The sequence below is a fragment of the Balaenoptera musculus genome, chromosome 10 (assembly GCF_009873245.2).
Source record: "Balaenoptera musculus isolate JJ_BM4_2016_0621 chromosome 10, mBalMus1.pri.v3, whole genome shotgun sequence".
Classification (NCBI taxonomy): Eukaryota; Metazoa; Chordata; class Mammalia; order Artiodactyla; family Balaenopteridae; genus Balaenoptera; species Balaenoptera musculus.
Genome location: NC_045794.1, coordinates 54602739 through 54615276, shown reverse-complemented (window position 1 = coordinate 54615276; position 12538 = coordinate 54602739).

The window sequence follows — 12538 nt, the reverse complement described above, 5'->3', positions numbered from 1 at the left end:
TTTCCATTTTGGTCACATTTTCCTTAGACTCACCAGCTATTGACCTTCTCAGATGACCAGGAAAACAAATTAGAGGCTGGAGAGAAAAAACACACTTAGGCACTTAAGACGGATGAATGGACTGGCAAAAAGCCAATGGGATTGTGACATTCCTGTTAAATTAATAAATTCCCTGTCAAATTGCCTCAGTTCCTCTGAAAGCTGAGAAGGCCCACCAAAACCAGCTGGTTGATTCACATTGCTGGCTGGGTCAGTTCAGTATCCTTAAATCACCTTTCTTTTGAGTAGAAATTGCAGTTCATGTAATACCAGATCAGCAGGCTGGTAGGTAAAATAACACTCAGAAGAAGAGTATTATGAGCTCTGAGCTTGTGAGTGGAGTTATACATATTTTAAAAATCATCGTTTAAACCTTAATCCCTGCCTTTGCTTGAACTAAGGGAGACAAGGATGGACTTTCAGTGGCTCTTCCATTGGATAAGGCTGAGTGCAGTGGCTATAAATTAGAAAATAACAAGTAGAGCTGTGAGGCAGCACTTGCCTTGCCCTGGAGATTTCCCACAGCTTTACTGACCGCTCTGCAGAATTATGGGGAAAGCAGATCTGGCACGGACTCCAGGGAAGGGGAATGATTTGCACAAGTGCCTAAAACACTGCACACAGAGCCCTTCTCATCCCTAGGTGGCATCAAACATGGGTGACCAAGAGGGTATTTTATGAACTTCCAGAGGACTTCAGTGTGGCTAAAGGTGCTCTTAATTTGTTTTCTATTCAGAGGCATTAAATTAACTTTACCTAAAAATATTGCTTACTTAAGTCAATGAAGGAAAATTGGATTTAGATTTAGAGACTCAGTACAGCTGCAAAATAAGCTCTAAAACCTTCATGTTTGTACCATATGGGCGAAGCAAAGAGCAAATGACTTTGCAATTCTTGATTTGAGTGTAAGTACTATTGTGTCTGACACCAACTACTTTTTCACTCTTTCAGTTTGATATTGGGGGAAGATAAAAAAAGTTAAAGAAACAGAGTCAGATTTGGATTCCTCTAAGCCGTTAGTCACCACAGATGGGTAAGCCACCTCACTGAGATGGAGCCAATATCAGAACCAAGCAGATCCAGCCTTGCTCTCTTAGTCGGATATATTTAGACACAAAGAAAGAGCACTGAGTAGTGAGTCCTGAGGCTCAGGTCCAAAGCCCAACTTAGACAAGCACTTTCTCCTGAGTGAGACTACAAAATAAAGGATCTCAAGATTCAATCATCTCTAAATCTCCTTCCAAGTCTGAATCATGCTTATAAATGGCCATTTTCTTTATTATTTCTTATTATCCTAAAATTTGGGTAAATTTTATCTGTAAAAGTTCTATGCAAAATCTGAACATAATAAACTCTTTTTTTAAATTTTATTGACGTATAGTTGATTTAATGTTGTGTTCATTTCTGCCGTACAGCAAAGTGATTCAGTTATACATATATATATTCTTTTTCATATCCATTTCTATTATGGTTTATCACAGGATATCGAATATAGTTCCCTGTGCTATACAGTAGGACCTTGTTGTTTAGCCTTCCTATATATACTAGTTTGCATCTGCTAATCCCATACTTCCAATCACTCCCTCCCCTCCCCCTCCCCCTCCCCCTTGGCAACCACAAGTCTGTTCTCTGTATCTGTGAGTCTGTTTCTGTTTCATAGATATGAACATAATAAACTCTTATTTATCTAAAATCTAAGCACCCCAAAATTTCAATAGTCAGAATGATCTTTGTTAAAACATGTAATGTTCATATTAATTGTTACTACATTGTACAATATCCTGAATGAGCTTCAAAATCATAAAGAAAAGATAAATTTCTGTTCAGTTTGGCTTTAAGAAGTATATTCTAATTCTCTTCCAGGGAAATTCTCAGGAAGTGAGAGACAAATCAGAGTGGCTCAAAAAAGATGGGCATCCTCTATTATTCCGCCAGATTCTCTAAACCTCAGCAGTGAGGCTGTGGCTTGCGTTGATGTTTTCCCCCCTTGTAAGTAAATCTCCTTTCATTTGAACTTGCCTCGTTTCCATCAGTTATTCTTGGCATCCAGAAAAGAGATAATGGTTTGGGTTTTTTTTTTAATTTGTTTGTTTGTTTTACTAAAATCAGAAAACTGCCAGGCCAGCAACACGAAGAAAAGAGTCACAGACGGCTTCATTTCTTTAGATCTTAAAAGGACTGATCCAACTTGGAGGGAAAGTTTCCTTTAATCCAAAATTGTGTTAGATCTTTTGTTTTATCATAGAGAAGTAAGTGCAAGCATTTAATAAGCTTATTCTTTCCCAGAGCGAACACAGTTGTTCAGTAAAGATGCTCAGAGAGCAGCACGAGCCAGGCACCAAGCAGACCCTGGGCACATGGTGGTGGGTGAGATGCTGTCCCCTCTTCAAGGCCATACCACCTCTCTGGGAGACAGACAAGTCCACCCTGGCAAGCCCCTGGCTCGGGAAAACACCACGTGCCACGGGGCAGCCGAAGCATGGGAAGAGAAGCCCCTCTGAGTGCTATTTGCATTAGGGGAAAACTTCAGAAGGGGTTAACTTTATCCTTTCTTTTCATTCTTTTTTTAAGGCATTGTATAATAGTGATCAAGACCAGCAGACTGTAGAGCCAGGCAGGCGGGATTCAAATCGCAGTTTAGCCATTTACTAGCTGAGTGACCCTGGGTAAGTTATTGAACCTCTCTGTGCCTCACATTTCCCACGGTCAAAAGGAGATAATGGCAATGCCTGTTTCCTAGGGTTGTTGTGAAGATTTAAAGCGCTCAGACCCATGCCTGGTGCGAGTTACAGGTTCCTATTTACCTTCAATGTTTTAGGTTCTAATGGCTCGCCCATTTAACCTCCATCTAACACTTTCAAGGTTCTCACACATAGAAGAGAAGGTGAAACTGAGCGGCAAGCTCTCTGAAGAGTCAGCGTGGTTTCCAAGCAACCTGGCCCCAATCCACCTTCCCCACCTCCCCGCTCACCGCTCTCCCCAGTGAGCTCCTGTCAACCCCATCCTTCTGCCCTTCTTCCCACCCCATCCCTCACCCTCCCAGTGTTCTGGTCGCCTTCTACTTCCCCCTTGGAGGCCCCCTGATGTCATCAGGCTGCGTTGCCTATCTCTGTGCTGCTCCTCAGGACACTCTATTCCTTTTAGGGTCCTGCTTTGCATACTACTCAGTATTATACTTAGTATTTTAATACTTCTTTTACTCGCCTAGCCTTACTAGATTGTAAATTCCTTAAAGGCAAGGCCATGTCTTACTCATATTGGTAGGAGTTGCGAGCACAGTGGCTTTCAAGCAGTTGTTCCTGAATTTGTTTCATACATAAATGTATGAAGTAAAAACAAATAAACAAAACCCATAAAAAACATAGCGAAGTAGAGGGCAGCTTCTGAAGTCAGACAGACTTCAGTTCTGGCTCTGTCAATACTGGTTGTGGGACCTTGTGTAGCAATTCTATCTGTTCCTAATCTCCCCGTCAATAAAGAGGAAATCACAGGACCTCCCTTACAGGGTTGTTGGAGGATTAAATGAGATAATGTGTATAGAGGACCTAGAAGGGCACCTGGCATTTAGTAAGAGTTCAATAACTGTTAGCCATAGTTGCAATTGTCTTGTTACCTCCCTCTTTATTATAACTAATCTGGGGTAATTTTGTTTATGGGAAAATGTCCCTCCACTTACCAATGACCTCTAAGGAGAAAAATGTATTCTAATGCAATACAACCATTAAGGGTAACGACTATGAACCTGAGTTAATAAAAAAAAATTCTAAATTTGCTAAGCATATCTGCTTAAGAATTCCAGGAAGTAAGTTTAGTATTTTAGGAACCTGTCCATCAAACAAACATTTTCAAATGTCAGCACTTCAGAAGAGTTCCCATCTATAAGTCATTTTGTCCCTAGCCATATAATAATACGATCTATAGTTCACCTGTCTGAAGGCTTTGTAAAGGTCACTTGGTGGCAAGTTCTATTTTCCCTTAATATAGCTAGTGGGAAACAAGGCACAGAGAAACATTTGGCTCCAAGATAATAGAATTAGTGGCAAAGCTTATCCAGAAAATCTATTCATTCGCAAGCCCTTGTCCTAATACCAAATGCAGAAGGAAATCTCATTGAGTTGTTCTTTTAAGTATAACTTTTAGTAAAAGGGCATATCATTAAACTGAACCTTCAAAAATCCCAATCTCCAGTGAAGATGATGTTGAAATATATAGCATTCTGGTGGTCTTGCCTGTTGTTAATAAAACTTCAAGTATCAGCTGGGACCCATGCAGGAGATAGAAACGAGTTATTTTAACAGAGAGAAGATTATATAAAAAGTTGTTAACTAGCTATCAAAAAAGTTAAAAGGAAAAGAGAAGGCTATCATGGAGGTAGCAGCGGCAGGAAGCAGCTACCAACGCTAGACCTAGAGGAAAAGAGGGAAGATGTTGGAATTATTAAAACTTAGAAGCTTGGAGGTAGGGTGCCATGGAGATGAGACTCAGATGCTTAGAAGGGGCGTTATACCCATTATCTTGTAATAACAGATAATGCAATGTATCTGCCAAAATACTGAATCACTCTGCTGTACACCTGAAACTAACACAACACCGTAAGTCAACTGTACTCCAATACAAAAAAGGAGGGGCAGCTATTTGGCTGGTGCTGGTTTCCCTGAGCTTGGAGGGTGGGCTCCATGGGTCTGGTACCCAGACCCCTAAAGAAAGGGCATCAACCAGCTGCTGCTAACTTCTTGGAGGTGTGTGAGGGGGCTGATTCTGAGTGTTACAAACACTGCTGCCTGGATTCAACTACTACTCCAGGAGTGAAATGTGACTGTAGGATGACGGCTTTGCAAGGGTGATACAAGGACAGGAACCAAAAGGAAAGAAGGAAGTCCCTTTACTAAACCCTCCTCCCCTCTTCTCGTCTTTGGCACGTGCAGTCCACAGAGCTGAACCAGAAAGTAGCTGGCAAAGCAAAAAAAATGCTTTGCAGAGTCAAGCCTGGTTGATGTCACAACGTAGTGAAGAAGAAGGCGGGTTGGGGACTAAGAAACTTAACTGGCACATGTGCCTAGAGGAGGGGACATTTTCAAATATTTTGCTTCACTTTATCGTAATTTATACCCAATCAGTGATCTGCCTCGTATATTTCGCTTGGCTCCTGTTTGCAAACTTCCAATCGTAACTGAGGTAAGAAAATGGTCTTACCAATCCAAACATTTGTTTTTATTAGGCTTTTAGATTAAAATTAGAGGTTTTTTAAGAAAGCACAACAGCAGATTTTTCTACCCTGAAGCCCTAAAAAATTATGATTTATCCACTATACTTATTTTCATAAATGCTGTTTATCGTCAAGAAAATATATATGAATCTGTGATTGTAAAAGACGATTGAAAGATAACACTGTGAACTTAATGGACTCTGTAATGTATCAGTAAATAACTATAATGAATAACTTTAGTACTGGGAATTGCTAATGGAATGCACATATCACTGGAAAATGCTCAGTGTTTTTGTTGTTATTGGCTTCGTTTGAATTGTTACAAAGAATGAATTGTCCAAGACATCTAATCCCTAACCCAACCCCTTAAAACTAGATTTCATTTTGCTCAAAAGTAACTAAGAAGTTGCATTCAGATTCAATGGAGACCAATTCTGAGATATTTAGCCAAAGTATATACTCCTATTCATATAGGAGGGCTATCAATTCAAGAAGCATTCTTAGGATGGCTTAAATAATACATATCTGTCACTAAATATAACTTTGTAGATTAAGGTTAAAACAAGGTCTGGAATTCAAGGAGCCAATAGTTTAATTGAAAAGATGCTCCTAACACATCGAAAAGGGTCTGAGTCTGAGACAGGTAGCTGATCGCCTCCTGGCAGTGGGGCATCTGGAAGCCCAGCTAAGCACATTTCCCAGCCTCCCTTGCAGCAATCTGTAGTGACAAATTTCTTTCCGGTGGACCCTGACAGAGTTGGGATGCTTGGGTCATACAATACCCCACACTTGCCCCTCCATGTTTCTCCCCTTGCCTCGGGATACAATGGCACAGACTGACTAGAGTGACCCTGAAGGCCATGTACTGAGGACAGCAGAGCCACATCATCCCGAGTTTCTAAATGACTGTACAGAGCAGAGAGGGTCCCCTCCCACCTCCCCCAATCCACAACCTAGAACTACTTCCTTGCACTATGATAGGAGAAATAAACCTCCACTACAGGGACTTCCCTGGCGGTCCAGTGGTTAAGACTCCACGCTTCCACCGCAGGGGGCACGGGTTCAATCCCTGGTCAGGGAACTAAGATCCCGCATGCCGTGTGTTGCGGCCCAAAAATAAAAATTTTTATAAGTTAAACAAACAAACAAAACCTCTACTACATTTAAGCTAATATACTTTGGGTCTATTTGTTACAGGAGTTTAGTCCAGTCTAATCTATATGCAGTTGAAGATCAATACATTGTGTAGAAGGATTTGAAGTAGTCAGGTTAGAGTTCCTAGAAGAAATAAAACCTAATCTGGGTTTTAGTTAACAACAACCACAATTCATTTAGAATCTTTTTGTGCCAGGGACTATGTCAAGAACTGACATGTATTATCTAAGTGTCACAACAGCCCTTCACATCGTGTGTTATTAAACCTTACTTTGCCAATGAAGACGCTGAACATCAGAGCAGTTGGGTAATTTTCCCCTAAGTCGTACAGCAATAATGAATGTTAGGCCTAGAATTTGAATGCAGGTATTTCTGCCTCCAAAGGCCTTGCAGGCTGGTTGGGGGATAGTATAAGGAAAGGCATGGAGGGATGTATTATCACGGCAGGTGTGGGCTGGGAGTGACAATGGCTATGACTTTTCCTTCCCAGTAATACTCTTGTAGAAGAAGGAATCCACCTCGCTCTCCCTTTCCTCAAACCAGTCTTGACTCCTGAAATCTAGTCTGTGCTGCTCTCTTCTCCATCAGTGCTACAGCAATGGGAAAGGCCAGAATGAATTATCAAAGTGTTCAGAGATGATAAAGAAACCAAAACCCAGCTCTCATTCACATCCCCCACACTCCCAAACAGGAGCCCCGTCCCTCTGAGAGATGACTGAATAGACACCAGAAGACAATTAAATGGGTGACCCTTCCTATGCTGAAGGAGGCCCAGGAGGATTGGAAGGGTGAGAGACAGTGACCTTGGCCACAGAACAGAAGAAGCCTAATCAGAGGCAAATACACATTGTTCAAGATTGCCAACCATTTGCATAGATAATCAAGAGCCAACTGTAAGTCATTTGTTTTTGGCATTTGGATGGCCCTACAGGAATCCAGGGCAAATAAACAAATGTAGGCCTGGGGATATCTAAATAAAACCACATCTACTAGGCCTTAGGAAACCATGCAGAGCTTTGAATAGAGGAGGTGGACATCAGTGGTGGGGGGGGGGAGGTATGGATAACACTGTCTTTGACCTGACATGTTTAAAGTGTTAGAACTGGTCTCTTTATTTTTAATGGAGAACATTTGTAAGTCATTTACATGGCAGACGGTTCAGTGGCTCCGATTGACATGGAAAAGTTATAGAGACTTCTGCTCAGCTTGCTGTTCTCCAAGACATCCCCACGCTCCATCCTCCTGAAGCCCTTCCCAGAAGCGTGCAGTTCTCCCTAACCAGTAGTGACAGCCAGTGACCAAAAAGGTTAAGGCCACTCAGACTGAGAACACCAAACGCTTTCACTACAGAAGCACTTAGGATATCCACAACAGAAACTGTGGATGTCCTAGTGCTGTCTGCCAAAAACCCTTGCCCTCTGCCTTCCGGGCACATGGTACAGCATGTCACATCCTGGCCTCTAGGTGGTCAAGTGCGGCCATGTAACTAATTCAGACCAATGAGTTAGGAGCAGGAGAGACAGTACCGCTTCCAGCCTGGAGCATTTAACTGCTGGTGCAAGACCCTCCAGAATCATCTTTCCTTCTGCCACAGTAACTGGCAGCGTTTGAAATGATGGCTGCCCCCTGAGGGCCACGTAGCCTGAGCAAGGAATGAATCATTGTTATTTGAAGCCACTGGGATTTTGCAGTTATTTGTTAGATTAACCTCGCCCTTCCTGACTGATAACAATAATTAGCTATCATTGAGTGTTCTATTCTGAACACTTTATATATCCTCATTTAATTCTACAAACAGTCCTTTGAGATGGCTAGTATTGTCTCCTCGTGATGCAGATGAAGATACGGAGGTACAGAGAAGTTACATAAATTGCATAAAATGGTGTAACTAATGCAAAAGGTAGAACTAGATGCAGGTACAGGAAGTCTGTCTCCAGGGCCTGAGATCTAACCACTGAGCCATGGCACGTCTTGACCATACATTTTAATATGATCGCTGTAACAAGCTTTAATAAAATTGCTCATCCTCAAAAACATACGCATTGAAAACTGCAGTAAAAACATACCGTCCTATCAAAATCACCATATGCTATCCTCAAGTTTAACTCTTGTTTGCAGTTAATTGCAATTATTTTATAAGGTGGAAAAAAAATTGGCATTTGAAATAACTGCACCCCAGATGCCACTACTTGAATTGCCAAGTTGCATGACAAAAAAGTAATAGCACACCCATGAAATAAATAACATTTAATCATAGAGGCTGCACTTTCTGCAAGCTCTGGGTCTACACCCTTGAACCTGGTCTCCCTGAGTTGGAGTCATACCTTAAAAGAAAAACAGGAACTGGAAACATTATCTATTTAGCATTTTTCATTTTAGATTAAACAGATTTTACTCCCTGTTCCCTGGTAATTATATATAATTAAAAAGCACCAAGGAATGTGCGTAAAAGCACAATGAAGTAATAATCATGTGAACGGTGGCTTATTTTAACTCACCGCTGCGGGCAAGTTGCTTTTATTCAGATTAATTTGTTGAAGGACTGATGCAAACATGACAGTGAGACAGAAGGGAACATGTTCTTTCAAACTGCTTGGCTCAGAAAACACGATTAATGAAACACATCTAATTGCATCAATGTTTCAGAAGGCATTATTACCAAGTACACTTTAAAGGTCATGCTCCTAGGGAACAGCTTTCTCTTTGGGGGGACCCATCCTATTTTTCAGAACCTTACCTGAAATCAGATTGACTCAGATCACTGCTAAAGCAAGACCTCTCTGAGTAGCTACAACAGTTGGGAGTTGTATTCAGGCATCATCTTAGTATCATGCTACCCTTCCCTCGTGCGTATTCTCCAGAACAAAGGCAAGAAATGCTGCAACAGCTAAGTCTTTCACTTGTTTAAGAGCAATGAATTGGGCATTACTGCATTAAGACACTGAGCTGAAATTATTAGAGAAATGCAAATCAAAACTACAATGAGGTACTACCTCACTCTGGTAAGGATGGCCATCATTAAAAAGTCTACAAATAACAAATGCTGGAGAGGGTGTGGAGAAAAGGGAACCCTCCTATACTGTTGGTGGGAATGTGAATTGGTGCAGCCACTATGGAGAACAGTATGGAGGTTCCTTAAAAAACTAAATATGGTCCAGCAATCCCACTCCTGGGCATATATCCGGAAAAAAACGTAATTCAAAAAGATACATGCACCCCAATGTTCATAGCAGTACTCTTTACAATAGCCAAGACATGGAAATAACCTAAATGTCCATCAACAGGTGAATGGATAAAGAAGATGTTGTGCATATACACAATGGAATACTACTCAGCCATAAAAAGGAACAAAATATTGCCATTTGCAACAATGTGGATGGACCTCGAGATTATCATACTAACTGAAGTAAGTCAGAAAGAGAAAGACGAATACCATATGATATCACTTACATGTGGAATCTAAAATATGACACAAATGAACCTATCTACGAAACAGAAACAGACTCATAGACATAGAGAAGAGACTTGTGCTTGCCAAAGGGGAAGGGAGAGGGACAGATTGGGAGTTTGGGGTTAGCAGAGGCAAACTATTATATATTGAATGGATAAACAACAAGGTCGTACTGTATAGCACAGGAAACTATGTTTAAAATCCTGTGATAAACCATCATGGAAAAGAATACAAAAAAGAATGTGCATGTATGTATAACTGAATCACTTTGCTGTACAGCAGTAATTAACACAACATTGTAAATCAACTATACTTCAGTTTTTAAAAAGACACTGAACTGAGTACAACAGCATGCAAAGCATAAGGACATGAACATGTGCCCGGAGCTTACTCTATGTCAAGTAGTATCTCATTTAATCCTCACAACAACGCTATGAGATCACGACCATTATGATCACTATGTTTACATCAGGTAGGCAATAAGCCTTGTGTTAACACATATAGAATGCTATATCGTGATTTAGGTGTTAAGAAGAAGCATGGAAGGAGGGTAGGAAGGGCCAGGGCTACAGAGCAATTTTAAATAGGGTGGTTAGGGAATGTCACGAAAGTGACATTTGAGTAAAGACCTAAAGGAAGCGAGGGGAAAGCCGCAGAAATCTGTGGCGGAAGGGCACTCTGGGCAGAGAGAAGAGCAAGTGCAAAGGACCTGAGATGGGGAATGCTGAAGGGACGGCAAGGAGGCGTGTGTGGGAAGTAGCGGGAGATTTGGCAGAGGGAAGGGAACCAGAGCATGGCGGGTCGTGGAGGTGACTGAGAGACTACGGACTTTAAGTGACAGGGGAAGACCTCGGAGCATTTTGGGTGAAGGAGGGTCAGGATCTGACCACAACAGAATCACTCCAGCTGCTGTGTTGAGAATAGACCAAAGGGCAGTAAAGAAGAAACAGGAGGCTAGTTAAGAAAGAGGCTACTGCAATCAACCAGGCAAAAGGGGGCAGTGGTCTGGCCCAGGGTGGCAACAGTGGAATGTAAAAAAAAAGGCCAGATTCTGGATACACTGTATTTTTAAAGTAGAAACAACAGGATTTGTGACAGATCAGATGGGGCATGTCAGAAAGAGTGGGGTCAGGGATGGCCCCAGGTCTTTGGCCTGGCAACTAGAAGCATGGGGTGGTCTTTTACTATGGTGGGGAAGGCTGAGAGGAGCAACTTTGGAAGCCCCAGTTTGGGGCAGTTAAGTTTGAAATACCCAGGAGACAACCAAATGGAGATGTCAAAGAGACTAACAGGCCTTGAGCTAAAGAGACAGAACAGAGCTGGAAATAGACAATTGAACATCATTAGCATTAACATGGTACTTGAAGTCAAGGGAACGGAATGAGGCCACCAGGAAAGTGAGTGTAGAGGAAAGAAGATGCCCAGAGGCTGAGGCCTGGGTCGTGCCAGTGTTTCACTGTTGCAAGATGAAGAGGAACCAACAAAGGGGATTTGAGGGCGGCCACAGAGGCAGGAAGAAAACCACAGAGTCCAGAACAGTGACCTGTGGGTCAACCACGCCAGAGGAAATAACTTATTCCAGCTCTCTCTGCTTCAGGGGTGCTTTGAAATAAAATAAGAGGATAAACGGGAAATCCTTTTAAAAAGTTGTAAAGCCTTCTATGTGTCTAAGATTCTTAAGAACTTTCCAAGTGTGCATGCAAACTAAGTATATTGATTTTAAAAACTAAGTGCACACACATTTATGATATCGATTTAAAATGTATCAATTTAAACAAGTCAATCAACCAAAGTACACGAGGTAAAGCTCCAGAAATAATAATACATTTCAAAATACTCAAGTTATAAAACCCATCAGGATTTTTAAACGTTGTTGTCTTCCTGCATCCTCCAGCCGTTCGATCAATCTTTCAGTGGCTGTGGCAGCTGAAAGAGAAAGATATGTGCTTCTTATGGTATCAGTGTCACCCAGGATTTAACCTCCTGCCTTAGAGAGTCAGGAACCAAGAATGAGGCTGTGTCCCCAGTATCCCAAAGACAGTGACATTCTAAACCTAGAGACTCTGAACCTTGTATGCTATCTGTCATACATTTAAAACCTATTTTTAGGATCATGATATTTGTGTTTATTGGACTTAGAGCTTATAACGAACCTATGAATCTTTAAATAATGGTGATGACAGATGCCCATTCACTTCTTCAGCAAAATGTTAGAGAGGCAGCATAAGGCAGTTTTTTTTAGAGCACGTGCTCTGCAGTCAGACTGCCCAAGTTCAGATCCTACCTGAGGATCTATAAAATAGAGACAAGCGTAGGACCTACCTCACTGGCCTGTTGTGAGGATTCAATGAGTTAATATTCATAAAGTTTTCAGGATGGTGTCTAGCACATGGTCAGTGCTACGTGAGGGCTCATTCCAAATTTGGAAATACCTCACACATGTCCCCTGTGTGCTCGACATTGTCATAAGCACTAGGGATACGATAAGACAAGATCCATCCATGGGTGGTGGGGAAGAACAAACAAGGAAACAGATCAATGGGATAATTATAGAGTGTGTGAAGTATTAAACAAAGACATGTGACAGAGAGCGGCTAGGAGTGGAGGGAAGTGAGGAAAGGCCTCCTGGAGAAGGAAAAATTGGCAAGGCCTGCGCACTAAAAAGGTACCAAGCACGTGAGGATTCC